Source organism: Terrapene carolina, unplaced genomic scaffold, assembly GCF_002925995.2.
Source record: "Terrapene carolina triunguis isolate 2854851 unplaced genomic scaffold, T_m_triunguis-2.0 Scaffold139, whole genome shotgun sequence".
In the NCBI taxonomy this organism is placed as follows: Eukaryota; Metazoa; Chordata; order Testudines; family Emydidae; genus Terrapene; species Terrapene triunguis.
In genome coordinates, this window is record NW_020664490.1 from 12,655,354 (window position 1) to 12,673,641 (window position 18,288).

The 18,288-nt window shown below is 42.1% G+C and overlaps 1 long non-coding RNA gene across 1 annotated transcript in view; it reads right to left on the bottom strand.

Annotated features, from left to right (window-relative positions):
- Positions 1-9,349, bottom strand: part of LOC113406784 — a 33,524-nt gene extending 24,175 nt beyond the window's left edge. Inside the window, exons 1-2 of the long non-coding RNA XR_003369881.1 lie at positions 9,201-9,349; positions 8,638-8,749 (exon numbers count right to left, since the gene is read on the bottom strand). This is a non-coding gene — a long non-coding RNA (uncharacterized LOC113406784). The remainder of the gene's footprint in view (positions 1-8,637; positions 8,750-9,200) is intronic.
- Positions 9,350-18,288: the final 8,939 nt, after the last annotated feature.

Here is an 18,288-nt window from a genome sequence, read left to right on the forward strand (position 1 = left end):
CTAAACATTGACTTAATACAGCTTTGAAACTTTACTATGTAGAAGAAAAATGTGGCTTTCCCTTTATATTTTAGTAGTTTACATTTAATACAGTACTGTACTGTATTCACTTTTTCTTTTTTTGTCTCTGCTGCTGCCTGATTGCATACTTCTGGTTCCAAATGAGGTGTGTGGATGACTGGTCAGTTTGTAACTCTGGTGTTTAACTCTGAGGTTCTACTGTATTGAGTTTCTGATACATTGAACCAAATTCATAAAAGAGGCAATTAGGTGTCTGAGGCCAGATTCTCAGCCCCTCTAATTCCTCTTTGCACCACTCCAGCAGTGCAAGGGAGACTTCAAGCTACTCTAAATGGGCAGCTGCGGAGACCCTGGAACGGGGAAATCCCCCAAATGGGATAAGGACAGCATAGCTGGCTCTGTGACACCCTATGGCACTGGCATAGGGGCTATGGGTGGAGTACACTTCACTTCAGCAATTGTCCCTCGTGTCATGGCCCTTAAAGAGCCATTAAAAGCAAGCACAACTTAATGCTGCTCTAAGTTGTAATGGGCCAAAAAGACACCTTTGCCCCAACCTACCAGTTCTGCTGATTGTGACTCTGATGCAACTGATGAGCTGACCCGTGGCATTTGTGTCATGAGAATCAATACATGCCATTTCTACTTTCAGTTACTTTTGAATTTTCTTCTTTTATTTTACCAGCTATTGTAACAATCGGAATGCAAATCTCATGCTCAGTGACGTAAGTTAATATCCATTTATACTCTGTCACACCTACATATTTGCACAAATAAATATTTTGCTGTAGGTTTGACAGAACTCTTTTAATCCTCTCACAGGACTGCAAAATAACTTGGAAAAAACATAACCTTAATCCCTCATCCAAAATAGTCGTCTCAGTAATATCCCACATATTCAATATCATCAAGTGGGAAAGGGGAAATTTCCAAATATAAAGATTTTGTTACGAGCTTAGGGGAGACTGATTCACTACTCATCTTGGAGTCTTAGAGCGAACTAACTTTTTATAGTCTTTAGTTTAAAATAAAGCAATGGAGGGAAAAAACCTGCAATTCCTACCTTATTTTTTAATATATTACAGTAAGGCTTAGAGACTACATGCAGGGTCTAGATCGTCCTCATTCTAGGTGTCTAGAAACAGGTAGTGAAATAACAGTGCCTACCCTAGAGCTTACAGTCTAGGTTATTGATGAAACCAAGAGGTAGGGGTGGGGATAAGTATGACAAAGTAACAATCATATGACCACATTTTTAGGTAGACTAGCTGTGCACACACAATAGTCTACCACCTATCTAATTATCAACTGGCAGTGTTCTATAGGTATCAAAGCAGACATGAGTCTAAAGGAGGGATCTGATGGAAGATAAGGGCATGGCTTTATGGGGGAGGCTGTGCCTCACATAAGGGGCAGCATGGGAGAAAGCGCAGAGATGTGTATAAGAGAAATGAGTCAACAGGCGGTAAAGGCTGGCAACACTGGCCTATACAAACTAAATTAAAACAATAAAACACTAAAATAAAGCAAATAATTTTAAAGCTATTTCCCCTACCACTTTACATAAGAATTAATAAACTGGACAACTCCCAAGTTTAAAAAGCTCAACTAGGGACATAATTAACTATATGAAAGTAATCTGTATAGTCAGTAAACTTGTACCTTGAGACTACAGAGTGACATTTTAAAAAAACTAAAGTGACAGTAAAAGCCACAGCCGCTGATTATGATTCAGAAGATCACTGCAACCAGATTCAAGTGCCAGAGACTAGGATGGGAGACTGGAATTGGCTATGTTGAGAGAAAAGGGTTGTTTGGCCTCAATTATTTTACATTTCAGGCACCTGATATATTAGTTTGAAAAACTGCTGATATTGTATCTGAGCATTTTGACACAGTTTAGTATGAAAACGCATCATCTCATAACATAGCCAAATACGAAGCAGTGCTATAAAGCCCTTTTGGTGTGATGTGATGTGAAGACAGATGGAGAATGCTGTGTGCAGTTTTAGCCAGTGATATGCTATCCCCGCCAAAGTTCAGTAAGTAGCTTAGAACCATCACAATAATAAATAAATCTCAGCGAGGCGAACAGCTTCCCCTCAGTCTTGTTATACCCCCTTCAACTTCTCAAATTTTAGAATGCCCCTTCCAACATTATTTGATGTCCCCCATCCTGCAGCTCAGTAAAATAATCACAAAAAGGATTACTTGTTCCTCTTTACATTGAAATGACGTCACTTGCTCTTTATTTTGACATTTTATTGAGCAATACAATGACATCACCAAAAGAAATTACTATCTTCATGTTTATTTCAGGTGCATTAAGGAGGACTCTAAAATGACAGGCTGTCTCAGAAGCCGAGCAGTGGGACAAAAAGGAAATATGTCAGAATTGTGAATAGTCTTGGTGAGAAGGTGGATCTAATAAGCTTAAGGCTGGGTGCATCAAACTTTTACTAGGAATTTGTTGGGCAGTGGAGTACACATTTGTCTTCTTTTTTTTTCCCCTGGCACCTCAACAGTGCTTTCCAACAGAAGGGACATAAAAATATATATAACTGCAAATTGGCACTGGCTCCGGTTTGGCTGATCACGTATTCCAACAACACATTTGTGTATGTCTAAGGACCCAGAGGGTAGTGTTCGGAAAGTGCATGTCTGCCCTGTGGGGTCTCTTTTGGATAGCCAAAATGTCCTCTTATCTCATTGCTGTGTAATGTATAATACAGGCATGATCAGTTGGCAAGAACAAATGAGACATATGCCCACTTTTGTCTAAGTGTGTGTGGGGGCGAGCAGCAATGCCAGCCCCGCATGGGGAGGACGGCTTGAGTGGGGGGCAGGCAGGGCTCAGGCGAGCAGCAACGCTAGTACTGTGCGGGGGGTGGGAGGGTGAGGGGCTCGGGCAAATGCTCGGGCCAGCCCCACGCGGTGTCCCATTTTTCCTTTGGGATACATGGTCACCTCAGCTATGCCTTTCTCACCTCCAGCTTGGCTTACCATGATGGGTTCTACTTTAGGCTACATCCAAAGACCATTTTGAAGTTTTAGGCAGCACAGGACATGGCTCCCCATTTTCAAACTGGGAGCATATAACATTTGTGCTCCATAGTCTGCACTGACTTCCAATTTCTATTTGTAAATTAAGATGTTAGTTTCAGTCTATAAATCCCTTTACAGTGTGAGTCCTGGGTACTTTTAGACACCAATCTTCTATCTGTGAGAAATGCATGATGTTGAAGTAAACCATATGTGTGCCTAACCCATTGATGGTATTGTTCTCTAACAGTTCAAAAATTGCTTCACAATCCTGCCAAGGTCAGTGAGTCCTTAAAATATCTGCCAGTGAAGCTGGCCTGTAGATGAGGGGGAGGATACAACTGGATGTCTGAGATGACAGAATGGAAATCCAGTTCCTCTTGTAAAAAATCTTTTACTCAAGCCCAATTAAAAAAAAAAAAAAAAGCAAAATTGCACTCTCAAGGCATTCAACTTTTTAAAATTTTGCATAATTGTGCTATATCCTTTCCCCCACCCTTGATCCATTGCCCTGCACTTTGTTTTCATTGTGTCTGTTCATAACAGATATATATATATATATATATATATATATATACACACAGCTATGCAAGACCCAAAGTTCAGGTTGCCATAGTCTCATTTTATCAGACAAGATGCATGTAATCTACTGCTTTTCCAATTTAACTATCTGTAAACAGAACATAAAATTCAGTCAGAATAAAGCCACAAAATTGTTATGCAGATAGTTGATTTAACTAGTCAGTATATTTAAATGAATATTCACTACAATGGACGGTGGCACTGCATTGTAGATGAGGCTTGCTTTGGGAAATGAGTGGTCAGAAGGAATTAGGTCCAATTAGAACAAATCTGCTTCCCTCCCCCACCCCCTTTGTTATGTGTCGTCTACACTTAATCTAGTAGGTAAATATTTTTTTGTTATATCCCCTGACCCAATGTTTTCCTTTCCTAGTGGTATGGTTTATATAGATGGTCAGCTCTTCCGGCTATCAGAGACGTTACCATGCAGAAAACACAGTTTGTAGTAATGTGAAGAATCCATAATACAACATGTTTCATTAAAATTCATATCAAAAGGCACATACTATGTTTGATTACCTTTCCATGTGCTAAAAATATCCTCAGGGTGATTAATATGTTTTGGTTTAATCCAAAAAGGTTAGAATTAAAATCGTGTCTACATAAAATTAATCCCTTTCCCAAAATTCCCAGCTAAAGGTCCTTGCTTACAAGAAGAAAGACATGTTTTTGCCCAGTAGTTGGAGTAGTATCATTGGATAAATTTTATAGTAGTTAAACACACACTACTGTCCACTTATATGTAGGCATGTTTGGGAATCCCAAGTAGAACTGGGGAATTTCATTCTCTCTGGACATTTAATCTTGGCCCATAATATGGAAGGAAAAGAAAGTTGGCAGGTAGGTTATGAATTGAATTACTCTGAATGAGATGTGAAAACTGGCCCAAGGATTTAGTGTCCATTAATTATACGCCAGGGTGTTGTCTTAAGGGGAAAGTCACAATGAATGGAATAAGATTAGGCACAAGCACAAGAGGGAGTAATTTAAATGCCTAAGAATACATAACACTTACAAATGTTTAACTAGGCTATAACCACTTTATATACTCCTTTCCAATGTCAACAGCCAAGGAACTTTTTGAGTAACAATACTATAAACTGCCACTTAGTTTGGGGCTAGATTGTACAGCCTTTACTCTCCTCAGTGAGCACTTACTCACATTGGAAACCCCACTGCCATCTTAAGTAAGGGATACACAATCTACTCCTCAGTGAACAGGAAATTAGCTATGCCATGTTTGGCTCTAGATTTACTTCAGGTCACGATTATGAGTGCAGTTACCAAATCTCTCTAGCTGCTTAATGATATTTCAACTGTACAGAAAACAGAATGAGAATGGAAGGAAAAAAATATTTTTTTCTGATCATTCACCTAATTGGACACAAACATGAAAGGGTAAATTCAAATTAGAAACAGAATTTGGCCCCTCTGTAGAGGAAATGAAATAATTTAGAGTAACATACAATAGTGTGAAGTTTTCCATCTAAATCATTTCTCCTTCAGAACATTAGCATTTACACAGTAATGCGTTTCATGAGCAAGCTGTTATATTGGTAAGCAGAGGCATGTGGTGAGATCAAAACAAATGAACATAGTCCATAAACACAGGAACATAGTAAATTGCTGCACAGGATGTTCAATCTCCCTTCTAAAATGTTGCACATTTTCCAAAATAAGCACAGTCCCTACCCTTCCCTTTAAAATATATACCGGTACTCAAAATTAAATAACAAATGTTTTGAAGCAGGGATGAAGGACCAGATTTTAAAAGGTATTTAGGTGCCTAAAAGATGAAGATAGGTGCCTACTGGGTTTTTTAAAAGTGCCTAGGCACCCATTCACATCCTTAGGGACTGTGATGGGGTGTGCACCCCATACTGGCCCAGCAAGAGCTGGGTGGGGCCAGATGGGCCCAAGCTACTAATTAGGCTGCAAGCCAGGAAGCTAGAGGAATGGGCTCACCTGGGCCAGAACAGGTGTGGTCTGTAGAAAGCCAGATATTTGGCTACAGGGTAAGGGGTGGATGCTAGGGAAGAACAGGCAATTCCTGGAAAGTAAGAGGAGTGTTTGAGGCTGCAGGAAGGCAGGTTGCACAGACTCCCTGAGAGGAGAAGCTGGTGAACCCAGAGACAGGGGGAGTCGGATAGGTAAGGAAAAAAGCCCAGGGAAACAGCAGCAAGGTCAAAGGCAGTAGAGGCCTTGGCTGTGTGTTATAGGGTCCCTGGGCTGGAATCTAGTGTAGAGAGTGGGCCTGGGTTCCCTTACCGGTCAGTAGGTCAGGATGCTGGAGGTGACAGCTGGTATGAAAAGACTGATTTCCCCAGAAGGTGAGGGACTTAGTGACCTGACTGGAGAGCCAAGCCATGGACCAGAAGTGGCAAGAGCAGGAGAGGCCACATACATAGAAAAGATGGGTTGAGAGACTGAGCTAATCCCCAAAGTGACCAGCAGGAGGTGCTATGAATGGAGAGGAAACACCATCTCAGGTGCCCAAATATATTTACAAACTTGGCCCCAGGTCTTTGTGTGTTTTTATACAGTGTCTAGCAGAATGAGGCCCTGATCCTTATTGGGACTTCTGAATGGCAAGATAATGTACTAAATTATTAAATAATTAAGAACATAAGAATGCCTATACTGGGTCAGAGCAATGTACCTGTCTTCTGACAATGGCCAGTTCCAGGTGCTTCAGAGGGAATGAACAAACATGCAATCATCAAGTGATCCATCCCCTGTTGTCCAGTCCCAGCTTCTGGCAAACAGAGGCTAGGGACACTCAGAGCATGGGGTTGCATCCCTACCCATCCTGTCTAATAGCCATTGATGGACCTAGCCTCCATGAACTTATCTAGTTCTTTTTTGAACCCTGTTATAGTTTTGGCCTTCGCAACATCCCCTGGCAATGAGTTCCACAAGTTGACTGTGCATTGTGTGAAGAAATACTTCCTTTTGTTTGTTTTAAACCTGCTGCCTATTAATTTCATTAGGTAATCCCTGGTTCTTGTGTTATATGAAGGAGTAAATAACACTTCCTTATTCACTTCCACCACACCAGTCATGATTGTATAAGCCTCTATCATATCTCCCATTAGTCGTCTCTTTTCCAAGCTGAAAAGTCCTAGTCTTTTTAATCTCTCCTCATATGGAAGTTGTTCCATCCCCCTAATCATTTTTGTGCCCTTCTCTGTACCTTTTCAATTCCAATATATCTTTTTTGAAGTAGGACAACCAGCTCTGCAAGCAATATTCAAGATTTGGGCATCTATCATGGATTTATACAGAGGCATTACGATATTTATGCATACACTCTATGCTGGCAGGAGAGAATTCTCCCACCAACATAATTAAAGCACCCCAATGAGCGGCAATAGCTATGTTGGTGGGAAAGCGTCTCCCGCTGACACACCAATATCCACAGCAGCACTTGGGTCAGGGGGTGTATTTTTTCACACCCGACTGACAAAAGTTTTACTGACAAAAGTGCTAGTGTAGACAAAGCCTTAGGGTCTGATTCTCTGCTCCACTGCTGCACATTGACATAAGTGTTCTACCGGAGTGGAGAATCTGATTCTTACATTTAGCGAAGTACATTAGAGATCTTACATTTCAGCCCTTCTCAGTCTATTGTATTTCAGTACTTTTCTGTTATAGTGAAAGGTTCTTTTATTGAAATATGCAAGTTCTACACTACTGTACAATACAATGCTAATATTCTTGAAGAAAATAGTACAAAACAATGTATTACTGGATGGAGATACTTGGAATCAACTTGAAAACGTACATGTAATGGTAGATAATAGAGAACAAATAATTTACTCAACAATTTTAGACTGTTTTCAGTTCACAGAATGTCTACATGCAGATTGTGATGTCCTCTCATTTGTTCATTATTTGAATTAACTCAGATTTATTTTGAAAACTTATTTAATCTTATGGATCAGGTGCGTACAGGGTGTTGCCAGTATTTAATATTTTATACTGTAAATTCAAGTTGCGTTAGTTGCAATTGGCCACATAAGACACATGATGCCCTTTCTGTTTCCTGACTGGATGAATGTAATTCTTATCATGAAGACATCGCAACAAAGTCATGGGGCCTTTGTTTGATGTATTCCTTACTCTCTCTCTAGTTGAGAAGTGTGTATATGTGGTTGCCTATATCGTAACTTAGAGGAATTCTTGGAGTTCTTGCAAATGTGTTCACAACCATTTTAATTGGGTATACCATACAAAAAAAGAAATCTGACTTTTCAAGCTGTACTCCAATAGAGGTATCTCACCCTCCCTGTTAGACAATGAACCCAGGCCTATTAGTTCCAAAAGAAGACAGGACAAAGCTATACCATTACTGTATGCTTTGATCTCACCGGGGAACCAGGTTTATCATTTATTTCCTGCTTTGATCAGCCAAGCATTAAAAGGTGCGGGGGGGGGGGAACATTGTTTGAACAAGCATAGGAATCGTTATGGATAGGGATATTGAATATGCATTGCAAAACTGAGCTGTTGCCAAAAGCAGGCTACAAAAAATAGTCCCCCCCCCAAAAAAAAACCAATTTGCAAATGTGAGGAGTACAGGATCAGTGTATTTTCAGTTTCTACTAAAACAGGCTGGTTGAACAGCACAGCTTATGAAGTACAGTAATTTGAATTTCTTTTAAACTGAATTTACTACTATATGTGACTCAAAACTAAAAACTATCTAGGGAAGCATCTCTCCCAGCTTAGTGAAGTCTATATTTAGCCTATCTTTCCCTCCTTCTAGCAAATGTTTGCTAGCTTGAAAATTAACTAAATTAATTCACCCCTACTGCACCTCTGTCTCACTCCTTTCTATCAACCCTCATAATAGGCAATAGTGAGAAGTAATTATAACTCTCTCATACTCTTCATTAGGTTACCATCAATTTTCTTACATTTGTCTTCTGGTATTACTGTCTGGCTTGAGGCTCTTTATTATACTGAGGCAGTAGAGACATCACTTCTCACCTGTACTGAAGTGCTGAAGATTAGGAGTGATTTCACTGCACCTGCTGCATAGTATAGGAGTGTTGTGTGTGATCTCACTGTCAGTGTCTCTACTGGAGTATGATGAAGTAATCTGTTTGAGAGGTGACATAGATGCCTATTATCTTTTTTTAAATCTGCTTAATGCTGTTCTCATTACATTAACACATACTGTTTAATCCTCTAAAAGTTCCATTCATACACTTCTGATTGCATAAGGGCTCTTCAAATGCAAACTTATTTTGAGCTTCTGGTCTGGTCCATAGAATGGGGACAACACACCATGAGGATTAATCTGCAAAGTGTACAAATCCCACCCCCGCTCCCCAATACTAAGCAGCTTCAGGAGAGATTGTGCTCCCTCTTTTTCCTTTATTTACAACTAAATCAGATTAGAAATACTCTTAATTGGAGATAAAATAAAAGGGCCCAATCGCATAAACCCTTAGTCAGTTCACCTATTCATTATCCTGGTAGGATGGGAGTGATTCAAGTGACATCTGCCTAAAAAATCTGTGCAAACATGCTGAGGAAAACTACTATACCCAGTGGTAGAAATGCTTCAGCTCCTTATGCTTCTTCTCCTCCTTCCTCCATCCCCCAACGCAGAGGAGATGAATGGGACAGACATGCGGGATCACGTGCCTCCACAGATTTTCTGCTTGGCTTGTACTGCCCATGCTCAGTAACACCATTGAAGCCAGCCAGGGCCGGCTCCAGCTTTTTTGCCACCCCAAGCAGCGAAGTGGGGAAAAAAAAAAAAAAAAGATAAAGCCGCGATCGGCGGCACTTCGGCGGCACCTCAGCCGCGTTGCTTCATTCTTCGGCGGCAATTCAGCGGCGGGTCCTTTGCTCCGAGAGGGAATGAGGGACCCGCCATCGAATTGCCGCCGAAGACCCGGACGTGCCGCCCCTTTCCATTGGCCGCCCCAAGCACCTGCTTCCTTTGCTGGTGTCTGGAGCCGGCCCTGAAGCCAACTGCCCTCACTCTGCTCCCCCACTGCCGCAACTGCTTTGCAGTCATTTCAATGAGATTAAGGCTGTGGCAAAGTACAGGTGAATGTGTTGCCCTGAAGAACACATGTATGCATTTCAGTAACTGTGAATGCAGCTTCTCTTGCTTGAGCCTCACCATCTCTAGTCTTGTTAGGGGTGCAGTAGCTGTTAGCAACGTAGCTACAGTGAGAATGCATTGATAGGAACAACATTAACTTAAAGATCACATCTCTGTCTGATTCTTTTTACCTGTTATTTTTACAAGCAACACCAAAGATTACCATAAAATGAACATAATCACAGAAGAGAAAGTCTCTATTTTTCACCATTTTGTTTACTTTGTGCATCTGGCAATATTGTGTATAGCAGTTTCACTCTTTCCCTCATGTAGACAGTTTTTGTTTCCATGGATTGATTATGGAACAGGTGACAGAAAAAAAAGGAAAACTGTATTGTAAATCCACAAATTGGGGCATCTAGAGCAGAGTTCCTTAAATACAGCCACGGTGGCCACATGCGGCCACCAGGGGCTTTTCTTGCAGCCACAGCCTTTTGGGTGGTTATTGGTGGGGGTGTGGCAAAGCAGTGGCCCCTCTCTGGGGACGCAAAAGCTGGAGGAGCAGGCAGCCAGTGAGTTCTGCACCTTCCCAGAGGCAATGTGGTCAGGCTTCAGCCCTGGAGTGGCAAGTGGCAGGCTTCAGCCCCAGGGCTTTGGCCTCCGTTCCCTAAGCTCACCATCCCTCCCATCACTTCTGGCCCCCGCTGTCTTCCCTAGTGCCCCATTGCCCCTGGCTCCTGCTGCCTCCATACCCACCTCCCCATTCACAGCTCAATTTGTCCCCGGGGTTTAGGGTGACCAGATGTCCCGATTTTTATAGGGACAGTCCCGATTTTTGGGTCTCTTTCTTATATAGGCTCCTATTACACCCCATCCCCATCCCAACTTTTCACACTTGCTGTCTGGTCACCCTACTGGGGTTGCCAGGGCTGAGTTAGGGTACGTCTACACTACGAGATTAATTCGAATTTAGATAATTCGAATTTGGGAAACAGATTGTATAAATTCGATTGTGCGCGGCCACACTAAGCACATTAATTCGGTTTTTAACCACATTAATTCGGTGGTGTGCGGCCACACTACCCCATTAATTTTAACCACATTAATTCGGTGGTGTGCGGCCACACTACCCCTAATTCGAATTAACAAAATCGATTTTGGTGCTACTCCGCTCGTCGGGGTGGAGTACAGAAATCGATTTTAAGCGCCCTTTAATTCGAAGTAACTGGCTCCGTTGTGTGGACGGGTTAAGGATTAATTCGGATTAACGCAGCTAAATCCGAATTAAAGTCGTAGTGTAGACCAGGCCTTAGTCTGCTGTGAAAAGTGATATTAACAAACACACAAATATCACTTTTCACAACAAACTTAGTAGCTAGCAAGTCTTTAAAAAAAGCAACCAAAAAAGCAAAAGAAACAATAAGAAAAAAGACATGAACGTGCTGGAAAAATTGTCTGAGGCCACCAAAATATTTGTTATGAGAACCCCTGAAAGAGTAGACACAGATAAAGGAGAAAATGTGATGTAGCTTGAAAAAAATAGGCATGGTGAACAAGAAAGGCAGCTGCCTGTATCCTGGGACTCAGAACTATGTTTATGCTTCAGGTGGGTGTTACTCCAAGAAGCCCGCTAGAATTTCTAATCTAAATTTTAAAGTGTGTATGGCAAAGTTTGTACACAGACTTTGTTGAATCAGACTTGCAGTTTCACCTGAATTATTGTAGTTATCCAAAACAAGCTAACGTAGCCCAAGGTCGCAAATTCTCTCAATTATCTGATACCTTGCTTTTTCAGGACTTATTCTTTGCCCTCTTTGTGAAAAAATGAAAATTACATCCCATTTTTTAATCAGATCTACAGTTCAATGCGAAAATTGAGGATGAACGATATCTCTTTGGTTAGACAATTCTGGCTTTTTAACCATTTTTACAGCCTCCTAAATATCAAGGGTGAAATCCTGGCTCTACTGAGGTCAATGGCAAAACTTCCATTGACTTCATTGGGGCCAGGATTCCTTCCTCTAGTCTCATGCAGTAGCACTGTCTTGAAGATTCTGTTTATATATGTAATGCTAGCATATGATTTATGAGATTAAGAAGAATTTTCCTAAGTAACCTCTGGGCAATATCTATTCTGTTATAAAAATCATGAGTGTCTAAGCCCTGATAGATTAGAGAACCATTTAACAAAAGTAGAAAACTGCCCTACCATACACAATTTCTATCTAGCTCTTCAGTTTGCATCTTCTCTTCACCTTCCTACTGCCCTCTGGTTAACCATCCCAATTTTATTAATGAGTTCAAGAATCTTCTGTGAATCTTTTTGCTTTCCTTAGTTACAGCAAACATTCTATTGAGACAAGCAGATATTTTAACAACATATATGCGCATATTGGAGTGTACATAAACTACCTGTATGATTAAGAAAATTTAAGAAATCTCTTCACTCAGCTAAAAATATATCCTCTAGGTCATAATTTTTGTTTTATAAATGCTTCAAATGAGCTATAGTATACATTAGTGTGTAAAATTCAAAGATATGTCTTATTACTCCTTCTCCTACAAATGACATGATTTATGGATATGAATAGAAGTGTTGCACATATTCAGTGTTGTTCCTTTGTATCACAATAACTCAGAGCATAAAGAACAGCAGCAATTAATTCTATAAATCTATAAAGAAAAATGAATAGTGCACAAGTAAGATCAATATAACATTTACTCCTCGGGGAATTCTGCACCCCAAAAAAAAACTGTGCCAAAAAATTAAAAATATTGCAAAATTCTGCTGTGTCACTCTGTATCTCGGGGAATACCCTGCACCCCCATGTTCATCCTTATAATACAATTGTGTGGTATCCAATGCAAAGTTTGTCATGTTGGAAGTCTTTGGAAGGCTCATGATGCACTGAGCATTGTTGTTATAGTAATGTTATGTTATAGGTTGTAATTTCGTGTATATAGTTATGAGGCTGAAAATGTCTCCTCATAGCTTAAAACAAGCCCAGGCAAAACTCACCAGGAACAGAGGGGCAGTTCACACCTCATCAGGACATGTATGGGACAAACCCAGCCCAGCCTCACAAGAACAAAGGACATTGGCCTAGGCAGTAACAAAGGATCTGTTGGACTCTCGAGTGAGTCACCCACCCTTCCTTTGGTTAGTTTAGGACTACGATGAGGTAATGCTCACCTGACCCTTAAGGGGGGGGGAGTAAAACCAAGGGGGAAGAAAGAACATGATAAAAGGGAGAGACCTTTGCCATGCTCTTCCTCTCTCTTCTACGTATATCTACAGACACCACCACCAAGCGACTGAAGTGCTGATCAAAGGGGAGAGCCTGGCTGAAGGGCAACCAGCCAGCCTGTGGTGAGAAGCATCTAAGTTTGTAAGGGCACTGAAAGTGTTAGGATCAGCTTAGAATGCGTTAATAAATTTGTTTGTTTATTCTACCTGAAGCAGTGCATTTGGTTTGAAGCGTGTCAGAGACTTCTCTTGGGATAACAAGCCTGGTACATATCAATTTCTTTGTTAAATTGACGAACTCATATAAGCTTGCAGCATCCAGCGGGCATAACTGGACACTGCAAGATGGAGGTTCCTAGGGTTATGCCTGGAACTGGAGATATTGGCTAGTGTCATTCGGTTGCACAATCCAAGCAGCAGCTGGCCAAAAGTGCTCACTCACGTAGCTGGGAGCAGCTTACATGCCAGAGGCCCAGGAGTGAGGGTTCTCACAGCAGAGCAGGGTAAGGCTGGCTCCCAGAATCAAGGATTGGAGTGACCTAACAGATCACCGATCCAGATAACACCAGAGGGGAATGTCACATCTGCATATGTTGTCAAATAAAGCAATATAATCACGCCAGTTTCAATTATTTTGGTAATTTATTTAAATACAGGAAAAAAATTTAATACAGGAAAAAATGGCACAATAACTATTCAGCATTTCCTAAACACATGGAAGTTAAGTTACAGATACTTGCTAACCAATACCCTGCATTCCAGTTATAATCCTGGCTGGCTACTTTTGGAAGTGCTTGGTTCTGACTGTCCTGACATTTTATCGATTGATTGATAAACATTTTATTTGCCCTCAAAGTCTTTTTTCTAATGGGTAAGTAAAATAGATCCTGAGCTATAATCTAACCCCATTGTGCCTCTCTGGCACAGGAAAAATGCAAGAAAGCACATAGATCATCCTAGCTGAGGATTCCCTTACTGTCATTTACAGTAAGGCTCCTTTACACCACTCTGGCAATGTAAAGGAACCCTAAAACTTTTAGACCTGTTTTATGCTCCTGGGGGAATTCACTAAGAATGGGAACAATCAACTAACAACAATAGGAACAATTATGCAGGCAGGCTGCTACATTTTCTGCTTTGCTTGCGGGGACAGAGCCTGCCTCGTGCTTACCTCCAAACACTGAAGCCCTACTGCTCCACGTTGGGTGCGCCACAATAGCGAGCAAGAGGGACAGTCTCTCTCGCTTACACATGCAGCTCCACCCCCTGATGGTAATTGACATCTCCCCACGCACATCTCCACCAGCTACTGCGAGCACTCGAACAGACACGCCTGGGCTGCTGGGGAAGGGGCGCATGTCCTCCGCTGATTTCTTTGCTTCCCCATTTTTCTGTGGGGAAGCAAAGAAGTCTGTGGGGAAAGTGAATTCTGGGCACACGCAGTGGCGCAGAATTCCCCCAGGAGTAAACATTATATCTACTACAATACACAGCACATCATTTTGACTGTAAATTACATGACTATTATATTCCCCAATTTACTCAGGATGAGAATGTTCCTTAAATGCATGAGTATAATTCAACATTCTAGTTCATGGCTAAAATGGTTAAGTTAATTTACTATGAAATCAAGAATTTTCATTGACACTTAAGGTTTTGTCTATAAAATTTAACAAAACAAGTTTTGGACTGTAACTACTTAACAGTGTCCCTGCAAATTACACAGTGGTGGTAGTCTGCCAATCTATAGCTCTCATGCCTTGGATCATATTCAAATTAAGAGACAGTGGGGACACAGACAACAAAGGAGAGGTGATCCTGTAAAAATGAAGATACATTGCCCAACAGAGAAAATTTTATACATTCTCATGTCAAGAAGCTTTAAATTTTTAAGTTGATGCCCAGAGGTCACAACCAAGACCAGGGCCTCATTGTACTAGGCCCTGCACTAATACAAGGTCCAAAGAACTTACCAGCCTACCTAGACAAGAGTGGGAGAAAGGAAGTGTCATTCCCACTATGCTGATGGAGAACAGAGGCCCGGTGAGATTAAATGATTTGCCCAGGATCATATGGAAAGTCTGTGGCAGAGGCAGGAATTTAATCCAGAACTCCTGAATCCCAGTCCAGGGCCTAGCCCCCAAACTTCTTTTCTAGCTTTTTGGAAATTGATTAGCCTAATTATTGTTTTCTGACTGCTGCCACATGAGCCTTTCTAATAAAAGCCGTTGCCTCTAGTGTGGCAAACGGGGGCCATACTCTCAGCAACACTGACCCGAACAAATACTACACCCATGTGCCTATTATTTGCGGAAGCTTACCCACACCAAATAGAACTATGAGATCCTGGGTAAGGAGTTCCTAGCCATTAAGACATCCTTTGAGGAGGGGTGACATTATTAGGAAGGGGCTCACCATCCAGTCCAACTGTTCGCTGACCACAGAAACCTGGAATATGTGCTAAAGGCAAAGACATTACATCAACGGCAGCTCTGGTGGGCTCTATTCTTTTCATAGTTCAGCTTCACTATCATATGTTGCCCCAGAACTAGAAACAGCAAAGCCGACGCTTTGTCCAAGAGCTTTGATACTGAACCACATGGACCTAGCTGGGAACCGGCCCACATCCTCGAGCCCCACAACTTCCTGAATGCTGCTCCTTGCTAGGACCTAGTTGCACTGATTTGTTCTGCCTCTGACTCTGAAATTCTGTCCAGCGAACTAGCTGCCATCAACAGGGAATGACATGACACTCAGGAGGGGATCACATCTGTGAATAACAGCATTTACATTCCTCCAGGTCAGGCTAGAGTGGCAGCCTTACAGTTATGACATGACTCCAACTGGCAGGACACGTGGGTCGCTTTGAAACTCAGCAATTGATACCTGGTCTTTTCTGGTGGCCTCGAATAAACCCCAAAATACGGGCCGTCATACCATCCTGTGATGTGGCTTGAGCCAAGATGTCATGCCACAAACCCTGCAGTATAAGTTCGACCTCTAGACACTCCATCCCGACCCTGGGCCACTATGGCATTGGAGTTTATCGTGGAGCTCCCTGAGTCCAACAGGTTCATGACGATCTTGACAGTGGTAGACCACTTCACCACAATGGTCTATTGTGTGCCCTGCACCAGGTTACCTTCTACCAAAGAGACACCCAAGGTCACAATTTACAGCTTGAGTTTGGCATGAGGCCCTACATTTTCTGGGGGTCCAGCCTCACTACTCCTCCACCTACCATCCTCAGTCTAATGGCCAGATGGAAAGGGTCAATCAGATTTTAGAGCAATACCTACAATGTTATATTAACCACCATCAAGAGGATTGCTCCGCATTACTACCCTACGTGGAATGTGTGTACAATAACGCAGATCACGCATCCACAGGGGAAAAAAAACCTTCTCAGCCAACGATGGGTTCCACCCCTGATTCTACCCACAACTACCTACGACCTCTCCTAACTCCATCACTTCAGATTTAGTGCAGATGATTCATCAAATTCAGGAAGTAAGGGGCCACCTTGAAAAAAAAGTGAAAGCTAACTACAAGTGACATGCAGACCAACAACATCAACCAGGTCCCACCTATTCAGTGGTACAAAAAGTGTGGCTCTCAAAAGAACACCTCTGCATCAACAGACCCCCTCGCGCAAGTTGGACTTCCAGTACCTTGGCCCTTAGGAAATCCATCATCAAGTTTATCAGGTCACCACTGAACTACACCTACCCCAATCTCTCAATATTCACCCGGTATTCCACATATCCCACCTGAAACCCTATATCAAGAACTCATTTCCACACAGGACTCAACCACCTCCCCTGACAGTGTGTGTATAAGGCCACAAAGAATATGTAATACATGAGATCTTGGATTCTAAATGCCAGCAGGGAAAACTTTTACACCTTATTGACTGGGAAGGTTATGGTCCTGAGGAGCATATGTGGGAGCCAGAAAAATACATTCATATACCTGCTCTAATACAATAAGCCTTCAAGAAGAACCACCCTGAGAAGCCCAGACCCACAACACCCAGAGGGCACTCTTTGGAGGGAGGGGGTGATATCAGGCCCTGCGGGTCTCAAATCTGGGTGCATAGGTGTCCTGGGAGTCATCACATTCCAATTCTCCACCCAGCAGCTCACAGACAGCACCTAGGACTGGGGTCCATGAAGCCCAACTAGGCCACAAGACTTGCCCCTACTCTCTGATTGGGTGAGATCCAAAACTCCTTAATGGGCTGCAGCCTCTATTTAAGCCAGAGGAAGAAACAGGAAGTTTTCTGTACAACTGGGTCTCATCCTGCCATGGACTGCTAGTCTGGTGTTTACCTGTTCCTGCCTTCTGATCCTGACCTCCTGGTATCCTGACTGTCGATTCTGATCTCCTGACATTCCAACTTAGGCCTGGTCTACACTACGACTTTAATTCGGATTTAGCTGAGTTAATCCGAATTAATCCTTAACCCGTCCACACAACGGAGCCAGTTACTTCGAATTAAAGGGTGCTTAAAATCGATTTCTGTACTCCACCCCGACGAGCGGAGTAGCACCAAAATCGATTTTGTAAATTCGAATTAGGGGTAGTGTGGCCGCACACCACCGAATTAATGTGGTTAAAATTAATGGGGTAGTGTGGCCGCACACCACTGAATTAATGTGGTTAAAAACCGAATTAATGTGCTTAGTGTGGCCGCGCACAATCGAATTTATACAATCTGTTTCCCAAATTCGAATTATCTAAATTCGAATTAATCTCGTAGTGTAGACGTACCCTTAGTCTCATTCCTGGTAATTGGCTTCTGGCCCCTGAGCCCATGCCTGACACTAACCCCTAGGCCAGCCTGCCCATGCCCCAGCCCTGAGCACTAGATTAATAGATTATAAAGCCAGAGGTGACCAATGTGACCATCTAGTCTGACCACATGCAGAGAAGGTCTCTTTCTTCCCAGCAATCACTTTTTTCCTGATCCACAAAGAAGAGGAGTCTCCAGGTCCATCGCTGAGCTCCCAAAATATCAGTGTTCGCTCAGTGAGCTCTGGAGATGGTCACAGGGCTCACTTCGGTAGTGTCAACAGCAGGACACCCAGAGCATGAACCCTAATGTTAATAGTGGTACACCTGAGATTAATACATACTACATTTAGAAGTCTACACATTTTTAAAGCCTTGCCAAACCAAAGTGTGCAAAAAGTGGCAGAAAGTTGTCTTAACCTGTAAACGTGTTATAGAAAGATTTCAGTTGAAAGCAAGTACAAAATCAAAGGAATCATGTGGACTGAGTTTTAAACTAAAATATAATATAAAAATGCATATCTCAGGTTCTTCTCGG